Source organism: Petromyzon marinus, chromosome 59 (assembly GCF_048934315.1).
Source record: "Petromyzon marinus isolate PM22_M1 ecotype Great Lakes invasive population chromosome 59, UKy_Petmar_22M1.pri1.0, whole genome shotgun sequence".
Classification (NCBI taxonomy): domain Eukaryota; kingdom Metazoa; phylum Chordata; class Hyperoartia; order Petromyzontiformes; family Petromyzontidae; genus Petromyzon; species Petromyzon marinus.
The window spans coordinates 861,733-875,723 of record NC_133725.1 but is presented as its reverse complement, the minus strand read 5'-3'; positions in this window follow the sequence as shown (position 1 = coordinate 875,723).

The window sequence follows — 13,991 nt, the reverse complement described above, 5'->3', positions numbered from 1 at the left end:
AAAAGTTAAACTTACATTCTCACGACGTTTCGATTGCAACACAAGCAACCATCATCAGGTGTGAAAACCACAGCAAGGGGGGGGGTTATAAATGTGACGTCACATCAAAATGTGCAACTTTAAATAAATATAGACAACACGTTCTACTTAATTAAATAGACTTTTTGATAAATGTTCTCTCCGACAACATCAGAGTGCAGTGCCACATTAAATACGCACTACAATGACAATAGTTTAAAGCGATTTGGTTTTTTTGGGGGGGGGGGGCAGAGCTTTGTGACGTCATATTTGAGGGGGGGTCTGACTTTTTGTGACGTCGTGTGACGAGGGGGGGGGGGTAAAAAAATCGTCCAAAATCGCGTGACGTCATTTATGGACGGCCCCAAAGTACATCTGAAATGTTCAATCGAAAATCATATTCCGCTCATGATTATTAATGAGATGGGGGGGGGCATGTGGAGTGACATCACCTGCTAATGATGATTAATCATGTGGGTGGTGCTCCATGTGGAGTGATTATGAATGATAGCGTTACGGAGTTCTGGCTTTTAATCGATTAAGAATGATTATTTCTTAAAAATGGGGAGCGGTAGTGTAGCGGTTCAGAATACAGTATTTATCTACACTGGGGGAATCCGATGAGCTATGAAGCTCTTTTTTTCACAAATGCCCAATAGTTTTTGCACAGATGTCCAGTTGGCCTTCCCCAAGGTTGACTCAGCCTACAAAATGAGTTTAACCTGATGTTTGATTTGAAGCTTTTGTGACTGCAGGAATCCATACTTCCAGGGAGACAAAGGCGGCCGGGCGTGGTGTTTACAACCCACCCCCACCTCACGTGCCGTTCCGGTCTTCAAAAGGTGCTACTCGCTCACAGCACTTGACCCAAAAGTCCGTTAAGGCTATCCGGGGGATTTGTGCCTTTGTTTGTTATTGGGCTTCCTCAGAATGGACTCCCAAGTTGGAATCACCTGTTTGAGAGAAAAAAAAAACAGACATTAAAACAGATAAGACAAAATAGTATTATAAATAACAAGTCTCGTTCACGGCTGGTATTCATTTGGTGGGCCGGGTCGATCCGTGACTTAAATGTGCGTGGATCGGTCCCCAGCTGCAATGCCACGGCCCCTATCTCAGAGCGAAAGAGGAATAATAATAATAAAACTTCACCGGTTTGTATTCGTGGTTCTTTCGGTAAAGTCACGTAGAAGGGAAACCGTAAAATAATAAAAATATGAAACAAAATCCTCACGACGTTTCGACTGCAACACAAGCAGTCATCAACAGGTGTGTGAAAACCACACACCTGATTATGACTGCTTGTGTTGCAGTCGAAACGTCGTGAGAATTTGATTGTTTTATCATCAGGTGTGTGAAAACCACACACCTGATGATGACTGCTTGTGTTACAGTCGAAACGTCGTGAGAATTGTATTGTTTTATATTTTTATTATTTTATAGTTTCCCTTCTACGTGACTTTACCGAAAGAACCAAGAATATGAATCACTGCAGTCACGAAAGCTTTAAATCAACATTTCACCGGTTTGCTTCACCATTATGACTTTATCGCCTGATTGAAGCAGCTGCTGCTGCTGGTGGTGGTTGTTGCTGTGATCACCTGCAGCTACTAGAATTGTACAATGTCGTTGTGGGCCCACTCACCGTGCGACACACGATCGGCAAGGTGTACTGAGCGAGTCACTAAACCGGCACGTGGAGAATTGGCTGAGTCGGGTGGTGGCGGGCTTCGCGACGCATTCATATTGGACGCGATCTGAGCCAAGGGAAAATAAAACTCTGGATGATATTGGTCGAGAAAGCCCACCCCCCCCCCCCCAATAAAAAAACGTTGCTATGGATACCTTGCGTTTGTTCATCATGTGACAACCTTTACAAATCAGAATCTTTATTTACACTGCAGGAGAAATCAGATGAGCTTCAAAGTTATTTCTTCACCGTTGTCCGGTCGGGGCACGGGGTAAGAACGTTTCGACAACAAACAGCTACAACAAACACGATAGCAGTGCAAACTACGCGCAAGGTAAACAAATCGCCCAAACACAAACAAATACAACACTAAACCATTCCCATCATATACCAGGGAAAGCCCGCTGAACATATGAACTTATTTTTCAGAAGCGACCTGGCCACCATCAAATGATAGCCCAACAAAGTGGCCCATTTATAGCAGCCAAAATAATCTAAATAATCTCAACGCATGTTTCTATAAGTTCCACACGACCACGGGGAGAGACACACAAACTCCAAATATACAGCAGGTATCAGGTTGGGATCGAACCCACGACCTCCTGTAGACCAGGCGAGGTAGTAAACATCTCAAAACAGGGAGAGAGACACCGCAAACTCCAAATATACAGCAGGTATCAGGTTGGGATCGAACCCACGCCCTCCTGTATACCAGGCGAGGTAGTAAACATCTCAAAACAGGGAGAGAGACACCGCAAACTCCAAATATACAGCAGGTATCAGGTTGGGATGGAACCCACGACCTCCTGTAAACCAGGCGAGGTCGTTAACATCTCAAAACAGGGAGAGAGACGCCGCAAACTCCAAATATACAGCAGGTATCAGGTTGGGATGGAACCCACGACCTCCTGTAGACCAGGTGAGGTCGTTAACATCTCAAAACAGGGAGAGAGACACCGCAAACTCCAAATATACAGCAGGTATCAGGTTGGGATCGAACCCACGACCTCCTGTAGACCAGGCGAGGTCGTTAACATCTCAAAACAGGGAGAGAGACGCCGCAAACTCCAAATATACAGCAGCTATCAGGTTGGGATCGAACCCACGACCTCCTGTAGACCAGGCGAGGTCGTTAACATCTCAAAACAGGGAGAGAGACGCCGCAAACTCCAAATATACAGCAGGTATCAGGTTGGAATCGAACCCACGACCTCCTGTATACCAGGCGAGGTAGTAAACATCTCCGAGCCACTGCGAGCTCGTGAAACAGCCATCGCCTCGCTGCGGTGAAGGCGAATACCGCCCGGACGTGGGGGTAGTTTGTGCCTGGTGCTGTGTGGCCAGGGTCTGGGGGGGCCCTGACCTTCAAGGGCATTGTCACTGCACTCTGCCTGCTGCTCGTGGAGACTTCGCAGTTGCCACGGAATGCGTTGCTACGCCCGTGCCCGTCCACGTGGTTTTTTTCTGTGCGCTTGGACACGGCACACAACGTCAAACAAATACAAAGTAGCTTCCTGCTCCTTGGCGAGCCTCTGCAGACTTTTGGCGGTGGGGGAAAGTTTCTGAAGGCCGGCACGGCACACGAGGGGGCTGGCTGGGTGGGTGGGGGGGTCACCCTTTGTCTCCCTGGTGGCGATGTTGACACACCGCACCGGCTATTCGTTTGAGGCTGAGTCGACCTAGGGGAGGCCCATGATCCTGTTTACCGTGAGCGGGATATCGAACTCGGGTGTCCGGGTTCCTAGCGCAATGCTAACCACTGTCCCACCGCTCCACACGCACGCACAAAGACAACGAACCCCCGTGTAGCCTCAGCAGACTATCGGGGCAAGTGCTGTTAGCGAGCAGCACCTATGAAGGCCGGCACGGCAGACGAGTGGGGGTGTGGGTGGCCAGCACCACGCACGGCCGCCTTTGTCTCCCCCAGTGGCGATGTTCACTACACCACCGCACCGGGCACTTGTTTGAGGCCGAGTCGACCTAGGGGGAGGCGCCGGAGCGGTTCAGAGAATCGTCACGTGGTGTTGCCCGCTAGCTGGAATTGAACCTGGCTCTCTGCCGCGTTCGTAACCAATGCACCACCGCTCCCCACATTCACCCTAACAAAGACAAAGGTCCCCCGTGTAGCCTGTGACGGGCTGTCCGAGGGCAAGTGCTGTGAGCGAGTAGCAGCACCGACGAAGGGGGGCAGCAGCAGCAGCCAGGCTGGTGTGCCAGGCTAGGTGCAGGAGGTCACGAGGAAGCGGAGACCCACTTATCATGGGGTGACTGGTGTGCCAGGCTAGGTGCAGGAGGTCACGGGTACGGAGACCCACTTATCATGGGGTGACTGGTGTGCCAGGCTAGGTGCAGGAGGTCACGGGAGCGGAGACCCAGTTATCATGGGTTGACTGGTGTGCCAGGCTAGGTGCAGGAGGTCACGGGTACGGAGACCCACTTATCATGGGGTGACTGGTGTGCCAGGCTAGGTGCAGGAGGTCACGAGGAAGCGGAGACCCACTTATCATGGGGTGACTGGTGTGCCAGGCTAGGTGCAGGAGGTCACGGGAGCGGAGACCCAGTTATCATGGGTTGACTGGTGTGCCAGGCTAGGTGCAGGAGGTCACGGGTACGGAGACCCACTTATCATGGGGTGACTGGTGTGCCAGGCTAGGTGCAGGAGGTCACCGGAGCGGAGACCCAGTTATCATGGGTTGCCTGGTGTGCCAGGCTAGGTGCAAGAGGTCACGGGAGCGGAGACCCACTTATCATGGGGTGACCGACTGAGATGACCGGTAGATGCACCACCTGTGCTCCCTACTGTGCCAAATCGCTGGGCTTTATCCGCCCGGCGCTCCGCTCGTTGTTGTGAGTGTCGCTCCTCCGCCCTCCGTTGTTGCTGGAGGGCGACTGCCTCCAACTGCCCAGAAGCAGCTGCGTCCTTCACAAGCCGCCTCCATAGCGGGCGATCATCGCTGGTACCGCTCATCGGCAAGTCCACTAGGTTCCACATCCTCCTGTACCACACCAGTCCATCTCGTCTCAAACCCGTGCCACAGACTCACCCACTTACTCACTCACTCAATCGCTCACCTAATCACTCACTCAATCACTCACCTACTCACCTACTAAATCACCTACTCACTCACCAACCCACTCACCCACTCACTCAATCATTCACCCACTCACTCACTCAACCACTCACTCACTCACTCAACCACTCACTCGCTCAACCACTCACTCACTCACCCAATCACTCACTCACCCAATCACTCACTCAATCAATCACTTACCCACCCACTCACTCACCTAATCACTCACTCACCCACTCACTCAATCACTCACCCACTCACTCAATCAATCATTCACCCACTCACTCACTCAACCACTCACTCACTCAACCACTCACTCGCTCAACCACTCACTCACTCAACCAATCACTCACTTAATCACTCACTCACTCACTCACCCACTCAATCACTCACCCACTCAATCACTCACCTAATCACTCACTCACCCACTCACTCAATCGCTCACCCACTCACTCAATCATTCACCCACTCACTCACTCAACCACTCACTCACTCAACCACTCACTCGCTCAACCACTCACTCACTCACCCAATCACTCACTCACCCAATCACTCACTCAATCAATCACTTACCCACCCACTCACTCACCTAATCACTCACTCACCCACTCACTCAATCACTCACCCACTCAATCAATCATTCACCCACTCACTCACCCACTCACTCAATCAATCACTCAACCACTCACTCACCTACTTACTCACTCACCCACCTACTCACCCACTAAATCACCCACACCCAGATCAGCCCATCTACTGCCCCAGCGCGTGCCGCTCGCTCACCAACGAACTCAATCACCCACATTCCGACTCGCTCATTCACCCACTCACTCACCCACCTACTCACCCACCTACCGACTCGCTCACTCACCCACTCACTCACTCACCTACCGACTCGCTCACTCACACACTCACTCACCCACCTACCGACTCGCTCACTCACCCACTCACTCACCCACCTACCGACTCGCTCACTCACCCACTCACTCACCCACCTACCGACTCGCTCACTCACCCACTCACTCACCTACCGACTCGCTCACTCACACACTCACTCACCCACCTACCGACTCGCTCACTCACCCACTCACTCACCCACCTACCGACTCGCTCACTCACCCACTCACTCACCCACCTACCGACTCGCTCACTCACCCACTCACTCACCCACCTACCGACTCGCTCACTCACCCACTCACTCACCCACCTACCGACTCGCTCACTCACTCACCCACTCACTCACCCACATACCAACTCGCTCACTCACTCACCCACTCCTTCACATCAGCCCATCTCTTCTCGCGTTGCGCGGCACGCGTGTGTGTGTGTTTGTGTGGGCGTGTGTGTGTTTGTGTGTGCGCGCGTGTGTGTGTGCGCATGCGTGTGTGTGTGTTTGTGTGTGCGTGTTTGTGTGTGCGCGCGTGTGTGTGCGCGTTGCGTGTGTGTGTATGTGTGTGTATGTGTGCGTGTGTGTGTCTGTGTGTTTGTGTTTGCGTGGTCGCCTGGTCGCGTTGTTGCGTTGTTGCGTCGTCGCATGGCGCGTGGTGACGTGGATGTGAGAGTGCGCATCGCCTTTGTCTGCGTTCACCTGGGTGGGTTCACTCACCTGCGTGTACCTGGGTGGATTTACCTGCGTGTCTGGGTGGATTTACCTGCGTGTGCCTGGGTGGATTTACCTGCGTGTCTGGGTGGATTTACCTGCGTGTGCCTGGGTGGGTTTACCTGCGTGTACCTGGGTGGGTTTACCTGCGTGTACCTGGGTGGGTTTACCTGCGTGTGCCTGGGTGGGTTTACCTGCGCGTGCCTGGGTGGATTTACCTGCGTTCACCTGGGTTCACTCACCTGCGTGTACCTGGGTGGATTTACCTGCGTGTGCCTGGGTAGATTTACCTGCGTGTGCCTGGGTGGATTTACCTGCGTGTCTGGGTGGATTTACCTGCGTGTGCCTGGGTGGATTTACCTGCGTGTCTGGGTGGATTTACCTGCGTGTGCCTGGGTGGATTTACCTGCGTGTGTCTGGGTGGATTTACCTGCGTGTACCTGGGTGGGTTTACCTGCGTGTACCTGGGTGGGTTTACCTGCGTGTACCTGGGTGGATTTACCTGCGTGTGCCTGGGTGGGTTTACCTGCGTGTGCCTGGGTGGGTTTACCTGCGTGTACCTGGGTAAATTTACCTGCGTGTACCTGGGTGGGTTTACCTGCGTGTGCCTGGGTGGGTTTACCTGCGTGTACCTGGGTAAATTTACCTGCGTGTACCTGGGTGGGTTTACCTGCGTGTACCTGGGTGGGTTTACCTGCGTGTACCTGGGTGGATTTACCTGCGTTCACCTGGGTGGGTTTACCTGCGTTCACCTGGGTGGGTTTACCTGCGTGTACCTGGGTGGGTTTACCTGCGTGTACCTGGGTGGATTTACCTGCGTTCACCTGGGTGGGTTTACCTGCGTTCACCTGGGTGGGTTTACCTGCGTGTGCCTGGGTGGATTTACCTGCGTGTACCTGGGTGGGTTTACCTGCGTTCACCTGGGTGGATTTACCTGTGTGTGCCTGGGTGGGTTTACCTGCGTGTACCTGGGTGGATTTACCTGCGTGTACCTGGGTGGGTTCACCTGCGTTCACCTGGGTGGATTTACCTGCGAGTACCTGGGTGGATTTACCTGCGTGTACCTGGGTGGATTTACCTGCGTGTGCCTGGGTGGATTTACCTGCGTTCACCAGGGTGGATTTACCTGCGAGTACCTGGGTGGATTTACCTGCGTGTACCTGGGTGGATTTACCTGCGTGTGCCTGGGTGGATTTACCTGCGTTCACCAGGGTGGATTTACCTGCGAGTACCTGGGTGGATTTACCTGCGTGTACCTGGGTGGATTTACCTGCGTGTACCTGGGTGGATTTACCTGCGTGTACCTGGGTGGGTTTACCTGCGTGTGCCTGGGTGGATTTACCTGCGTGTACCTGGGTGGATTTACCTGCGTGTACCTGGGTGGATTTACCTGCGTGTACCTGGGTGGATTTACCTGCGTGTACCTGGGTGGGTTTACCTGCGTGTGCCTGGGTGGGTTTACCTGCGTGTACCTGGGTAAATTTACCTGCGTGTACCTGGGTGGATTTACCTGCGTGTACCTGGGTGGGTTTACCTGCGTGTACCTGGGTGGATTTACCTGCGTTCACCTGGGTGGGTTTACCTGCGTTCACCTGGGTGGGTTTACCTGCGTGTACCTGGGTGGGTTTACCTGCGTGTACCTGGGTGGATTTACCTGCGTTCACCTGGGTGGGTTTACCTGCGTTCACCTGGGTGGGTTTACCTGCGTGTGCCTGGGTGGATTTACCTGCGTGTACCTGGGTGGGTTTACCTGCGTTCACCTGGGTGGATTTACCTGTGTGTGCCTGGGTGGGTTTACCTGCGTGTACCTGGGTGGATTTACCTGCGTGTACCTGGGTGGGTTCACCTGCGTTCACCTGGGTGGATTTACCTGCGAGTACCTGGGTGGATTTACCTGCGTGTACCTGGGTGGATTTACCTGCGTGTGCCTGGGTGGATTTACCTGCGTTCACCAGGGTGGATTTACCTGCGAGTACCTGGGTGGATTTACCTGCGTGTACCTGGGTGGATTTACCTGCGTGTGCCTGGGTGGATTTACCTGCGTTCACCAGGGTGGATTTACCTGCGAGTACCTGGGTGGATTTACCTGCGTGTACCTGGGTGGATTTACCTGCGTGTACCTGGGTGGATTTACCTGCGTGTACCTGGGTGGGTTTACCTGCGTGTGCCTGGGTGGATTTACCTGCGTGTACCTGGGTGGATTTACCTGCGTGTACCTGGGTGGATTTACCTGCGTGTACCTGGGTGGATTTACCTGCGTGTACCTGGGTGGATTTACCTGCGTGTACCTGGGTGGATTTACCTGCGTTCACCTGGGTGGGTTTACCTGCGTGTGCCTGGGTGGGTTTACCTGCGTGTACCTGGGTGGATTTACCTGCGTTCACCTGGGTGGGTTTACCTGCGTTCACCTGGGTGGGTTTACCTGCGTGTGCCTGGGTGGATTTACCTGCGTGTACCTGGGTGGGTTTACCTGCGTTCACCTGGGTGGATTTACCTGTGTGTGCCTGGGTGGGTTTACCTGCGTGTACCTGGGTGGATTTACCTGCGTGTACCTGGGTGGGTTCACCTGCGTTCACCTGGGTGGATTTACCTGCGAGTACCTGGGTGGATTTACCTGCGTGTACCTGGGTGGATTTACCTGCGTGTGCCTGGGTGGATTTACCTGCGTTCACCAGGGTGGATTTACCTGCGAGTACCTGGGTGGATTTACCTGCGTGTACCTGGGTGGATTTACCTGCGTGTGCCTGGGTGGATTTACCTGCGTTCACCAGGGTGGATTTACCTGCGAGTACCTGGGTGGATTTACCTGCGTGTACCTGGGTGGATTTACCTGCGTGTACCTGGGTGGATTTACCTGCGTGTACCTGGGTGGGTTTACCTGCGTGTACCTGGGTGGATTTACCTGCGTTCACCTGGGTGGATTTACCTGCGTTCACCTGGGTGGATTTACCTGCGTGTACCTGGGTGGATTTACCTGCGTGTACCTGGGTGGATTTACCTGCGTGTACCTGGGTGGATTTACCTGCGTGTACCTGGGTGGATTTACCTGCGTGTGCCTGGGTGGATTTACCTGCGTGTACCTGGGTGGATTTACCTGCGTGTGCCTGGGTGGATTTACCTGCGTGGGGAGCGGTGGCGTAGCGGTCAGCGCTATGAACCCAGCGACCCGAGTTCGATTCCCGCTCACGGCCACCAACACCAGCGGTGACGATTATTTTGAACCGGTCCTGGGACCTCCCCTAGGTCGACTCAGCTTTAAACGAGTAGCTGGTGCGGTGTGTAGTAAACATCGCCACTGGGGAGACAAAGGCGGCCGGGCGTGGTGCTGCCCACCCACCCCCTCGTGTACCGCGCTCGCTACCAGCACTTGCCCCCACAGTCTGTTACGGCTATACGGGGGAGATTTGTCTTTGTTTTTGTATGGACTCTATGTTGAACTTCTTTCGCACCGTACGTAGCCGACCGCGCGGGGGGAGGACAGCGACAAACACCAAACACTCGAGAAGGCAGCTCTAGAGAAAGGAGTTCGTCAATCTCGACAACGACGCTGATGATGACGATTTAAAAGGGCGCAGCTCCCAGTGGCTTCCGACTATCGGACGGGCAAGAGCGTTCCAGACGGCCGCAGCCGCAGCAGCGCAAAGCGCCGCCGGCTCCGTTGGCCGGCGGCGCCGTGGCGAAGACCCCACCGCTGTCTGACGAGGTCGGCCAAGGGGAGGAGGAGGGGGGAGGAGGGGGGAGGAGGGGAGGAGGAGGGGGAAGGAGGAGGTGGAGGGGTGGAGGGGGTGAGGGGAGGAGGAGGTGGAGCGGGTAGCTGATCATGATGATGATGCACAGGCGGGTAGCTGATGATGATGATGCACAGGCGGGTAGCTGATGATGATGATGCACAGGCGGGTAGCTGATGATGATGATGATGCACAGGCGGGTAGCTGATGATGATGATGCACAGGCAGGTAGCTGATGATGATGATGCACAGGCGGGTAGCTGATGATGATGATGCACAGGCGGGTAGCTGATGATGATGATGATGCACAGGCGGGTAGCTGATGATGATGATGATGCACAGGCGGGTAGCTGATGATGATGATGCACAGGCGGGTAGCTGATGATGATGATGCACAGGCGGGTAGCTGATGATGATGATGCACAGGCGGGTAGCTGATGATGATGATGCACAGGCGGGTAGCTGATGATGATGATGATGCACAGGCGGGTAGCTGATGATGATGATGCACAGGCGGGTAGCTGATAATGATGATGCACAGGCGGGTAGCTGATGATGATGATGCACAGGCGGGTAGCTGATGATGATGATGCACAGGCGGGTAGCTGATGATGATGATGATGCACAGGCGGGTAGCTGATGATGATGATGATGCACAGGCGGGTAGCTGATGATGATGATGCACAGGCGGGTAGCTGATGATGATGCACAGGCGGGTAGCTGATGATGATGATGCACAGGCGGGTAGCTGATGATGATGATGCACAGGCGGGTAGCTGATAATGATGATGCACAGGCGGGTAGCTGATGATGATGATGCACAGGCGGGTAGCTGATGATGATGATGCACAGGCAGGTAGCTGATGATGATGATGCACAGGCGGGTAGCTGATGATGATGATGCACAGGCGGGTAGCTGATGATGATGATGATGCACAGGCGGGTAGCTGATGATGATGATGCACAGGCGGGTAGCTGATGATGATGATGCACAGGCGGGTAGCTGATGATGATGCACAGGCGGGTAGCTGATGATGATGATGCACAGGCGGGTAGCTGATGATGATGATGCACAGAGGGCGGAACGACGAAATGCCCCGACCCGCACACACGAAGCAGGAGACATCGCCCTACACCCCCACAGGGTCCCCCCTACACCCACAGGGTCCCCCTACACCCCCACAGGGCCCCCCTACACCCACAGGGACTGCCACGTGGACCCCCACAGGGTCCCCCTACACCCACAGGGTCCCCCCCCTACACCCCCACAGGGTCCCCCTACACCCCCCACAGGGACATTGCCACGTGGACCCCCACAGGGTACCCCTACACACCCACAGGGTACCCCTACACACCCACAGGGACTCCCACGTGGACCCCCACAGGGGTCCTGGTTCCACACGGAACTTGAGTAGTTTAGTTTTTTTGTGATTCGCGAACCTCCCCTACAAGCTGCACATCTCCTTGTCTTGTTGTCACGTTCTGACCCCGTGCCCCCTACTGGACATCTGCGATGAAGAGCTTCATGGCTCATCGGATTCCTCCAGCAGGATAAATACAAATTCTGATCGTGAAACCCCACGGGCTTCCAGCGCCAAGACGCGAGGTGGCGCCCAACTCCCACATACAGCCCCGTGTCTCCACATGTCCCCGTGTCTCCACATGTCCCCGTGTGTCTCTACATGTCCTCGTGTGTCCCCGTGTGTCTCCACATGTCCCCGCGTGTCCCCGCATGTCCCCGTGTGTCTCCACATGTCCCTGTGTCTCCACATGTCCCCGTGTCTCTACATGTCCCCGTGTGTCCCCGTGTGTCTCCACATGTCCCCGCGTGTCCCCGCATGTCTCCACATGTCCCCGTGTCTCCACATGTCCCCGTGTGTCTCCACATGTCCCCGCATCTCCCCGTGTGTCTCCACATGTCCCCGTGTCTCCACATGTCCCCGTGTGTGCCCGTGTGTCTCCACATGTCCCCGTGTGTCTCTACATGTCCTCGTGTGTCCCCGTGTCTCCACATGTCCCCGTGTGTCTCTACATGTCCCCCACATGTCCCCGTGTGTCTCCACATGTCCCTGTGTGTCCCTCCACATGTCCCCGTGTGTCCCTCCACATGTCCCCGTGTGTCTCCACATGTCCCTGTGTGTCCCTCCACATGTCCCCGTGTGTCTCTACATGTCCCCGTGTGTCTCTACATGTCCCCGTGTGTCTCTACATGTCCCCGTGTGTCCCGTGTGTCTCTACATGTCCCAGTGTGTCCCCGTGTGTCTCTACATGTCCCCGTGTGTCCCTCCACATGTCCCCGTGTCTCCACATGTCCCCGTGTGTCTCTACATGTCCCCGTGTGTCTCCACATGTCCCCGTGTGTCTCCACATGTCCCCGTGTGTCTCTACGTGTCCCCGTGTGTCCCTCCACATGTCCCCGTGTCTCCACATGTCCCCGTGTGTCTCTACATGTCCCCGTGTGTCCCTCCACATGTCCCCGTGTCTCCACATGTCCCCGTGTGTCTCCACATGTCCCCGTGTGTCTCCACATGTCCCCGTGTGTCTCTACGTGTCCCCGTGTGTCTCCACATGTCCCCGTGTGTCTCTACATGTCCTCGTGTACCCCTATGTATATTTATCAGTGTGTCTATTGGTCCGCCTATCTCCTTGTGTCTCCGTGGTGTGTTCATGTCTGTGTTCATGTCCGTGTGTTCATGTCTGTGTGTTCATGTGTGTGTGTTCATGTGTGTGTTCATGTCTGCGTGTTCATGTCTGTGTGTTCATGTCTGTGTGTTCAAGCGTTCCCCCGTGTCCACGTGGCCCTGTGAAAAGCGTTTGGCTGCTGTGAATGTCCACGTGACGGCAAGCCGCTTTGTCGAGCTGTCGTTTGTGCGGCCAGGTCGCGTCTGCAAAAAAAGAAGTTAATATAGCTCAGTGCGCCTTACCTGGTACTATAGAAAGTAGTTCACGTCGTTTTGTGTTAATTTGTTCCCGTGTGTCCATCTGCATCCGTGTGTCTATGTATCATGCGTGTCTGCGTGTGTACCCACGTGTCTCTCCCGTGTGTTCCGTTGCCGGCCTTCAGAGGTGCTACTCGCTAACAGAACTTGCCCCTACAGCCTGGTGAAGACTATAGAGGGTATATTTGTCTTTGTGTATCCACGTATCCCTCCGTGTGTGTCCGTGTGTCCACACATTCCCGTGTGTCCATGTGTATACGTGTATGCGTGCGCCCATGTGTATGCGTGTGTCCATGTGTATACGTGTCCATGTGTATAGGTGTGTCCACGTGTGTCCATGTGTATACGTGTGTCCATGTGTATACGTGTGTCCATGTGTATGCGTGTGTCCATGTGTATACGTGTGTCCATGTGTATGCGTGTGTCCATGTGTATACGTGTGTCCATGTGTGTCCACGTGTGTCCATGTGTATGTCCATGTGTATACGTGTGTCCATGTGTATACGTGTGTCCACGTGTGTCCACGTGTATACGTGTGTCCATGTGTGTCCACGTGTGTCCATGTGTATGTCCATGTGTATACGTGTGTCCATGTGTATACGTGTGTCCACGTGTGTCCACGTGTATACGTGTGTCCATGTGTATGCGTGTGTCCATGTGTATGCGTGTGCCCATGTGTATGTGTCCATGTGTATACGTGTGTCCATGTGTGTCCGTGTGTGTCCTTGTGTGTCCTTGTGTATGCGTGTGTCCATGTGTATGCGTGTGCCCATGTGTATGTGTGTCCATGTGTATACGTGTGTCCATGTGTGTCCATGTGTATACGTGTCCATGTGTATACGTGTCCATGTGTGTCTGTGTCCATGTGTATACGTGTCCATGTGTAACCATGTGTACGTGTGTCCATGTGTGTCCACGTGTGTCCATGTGTCCATGTGTATACGT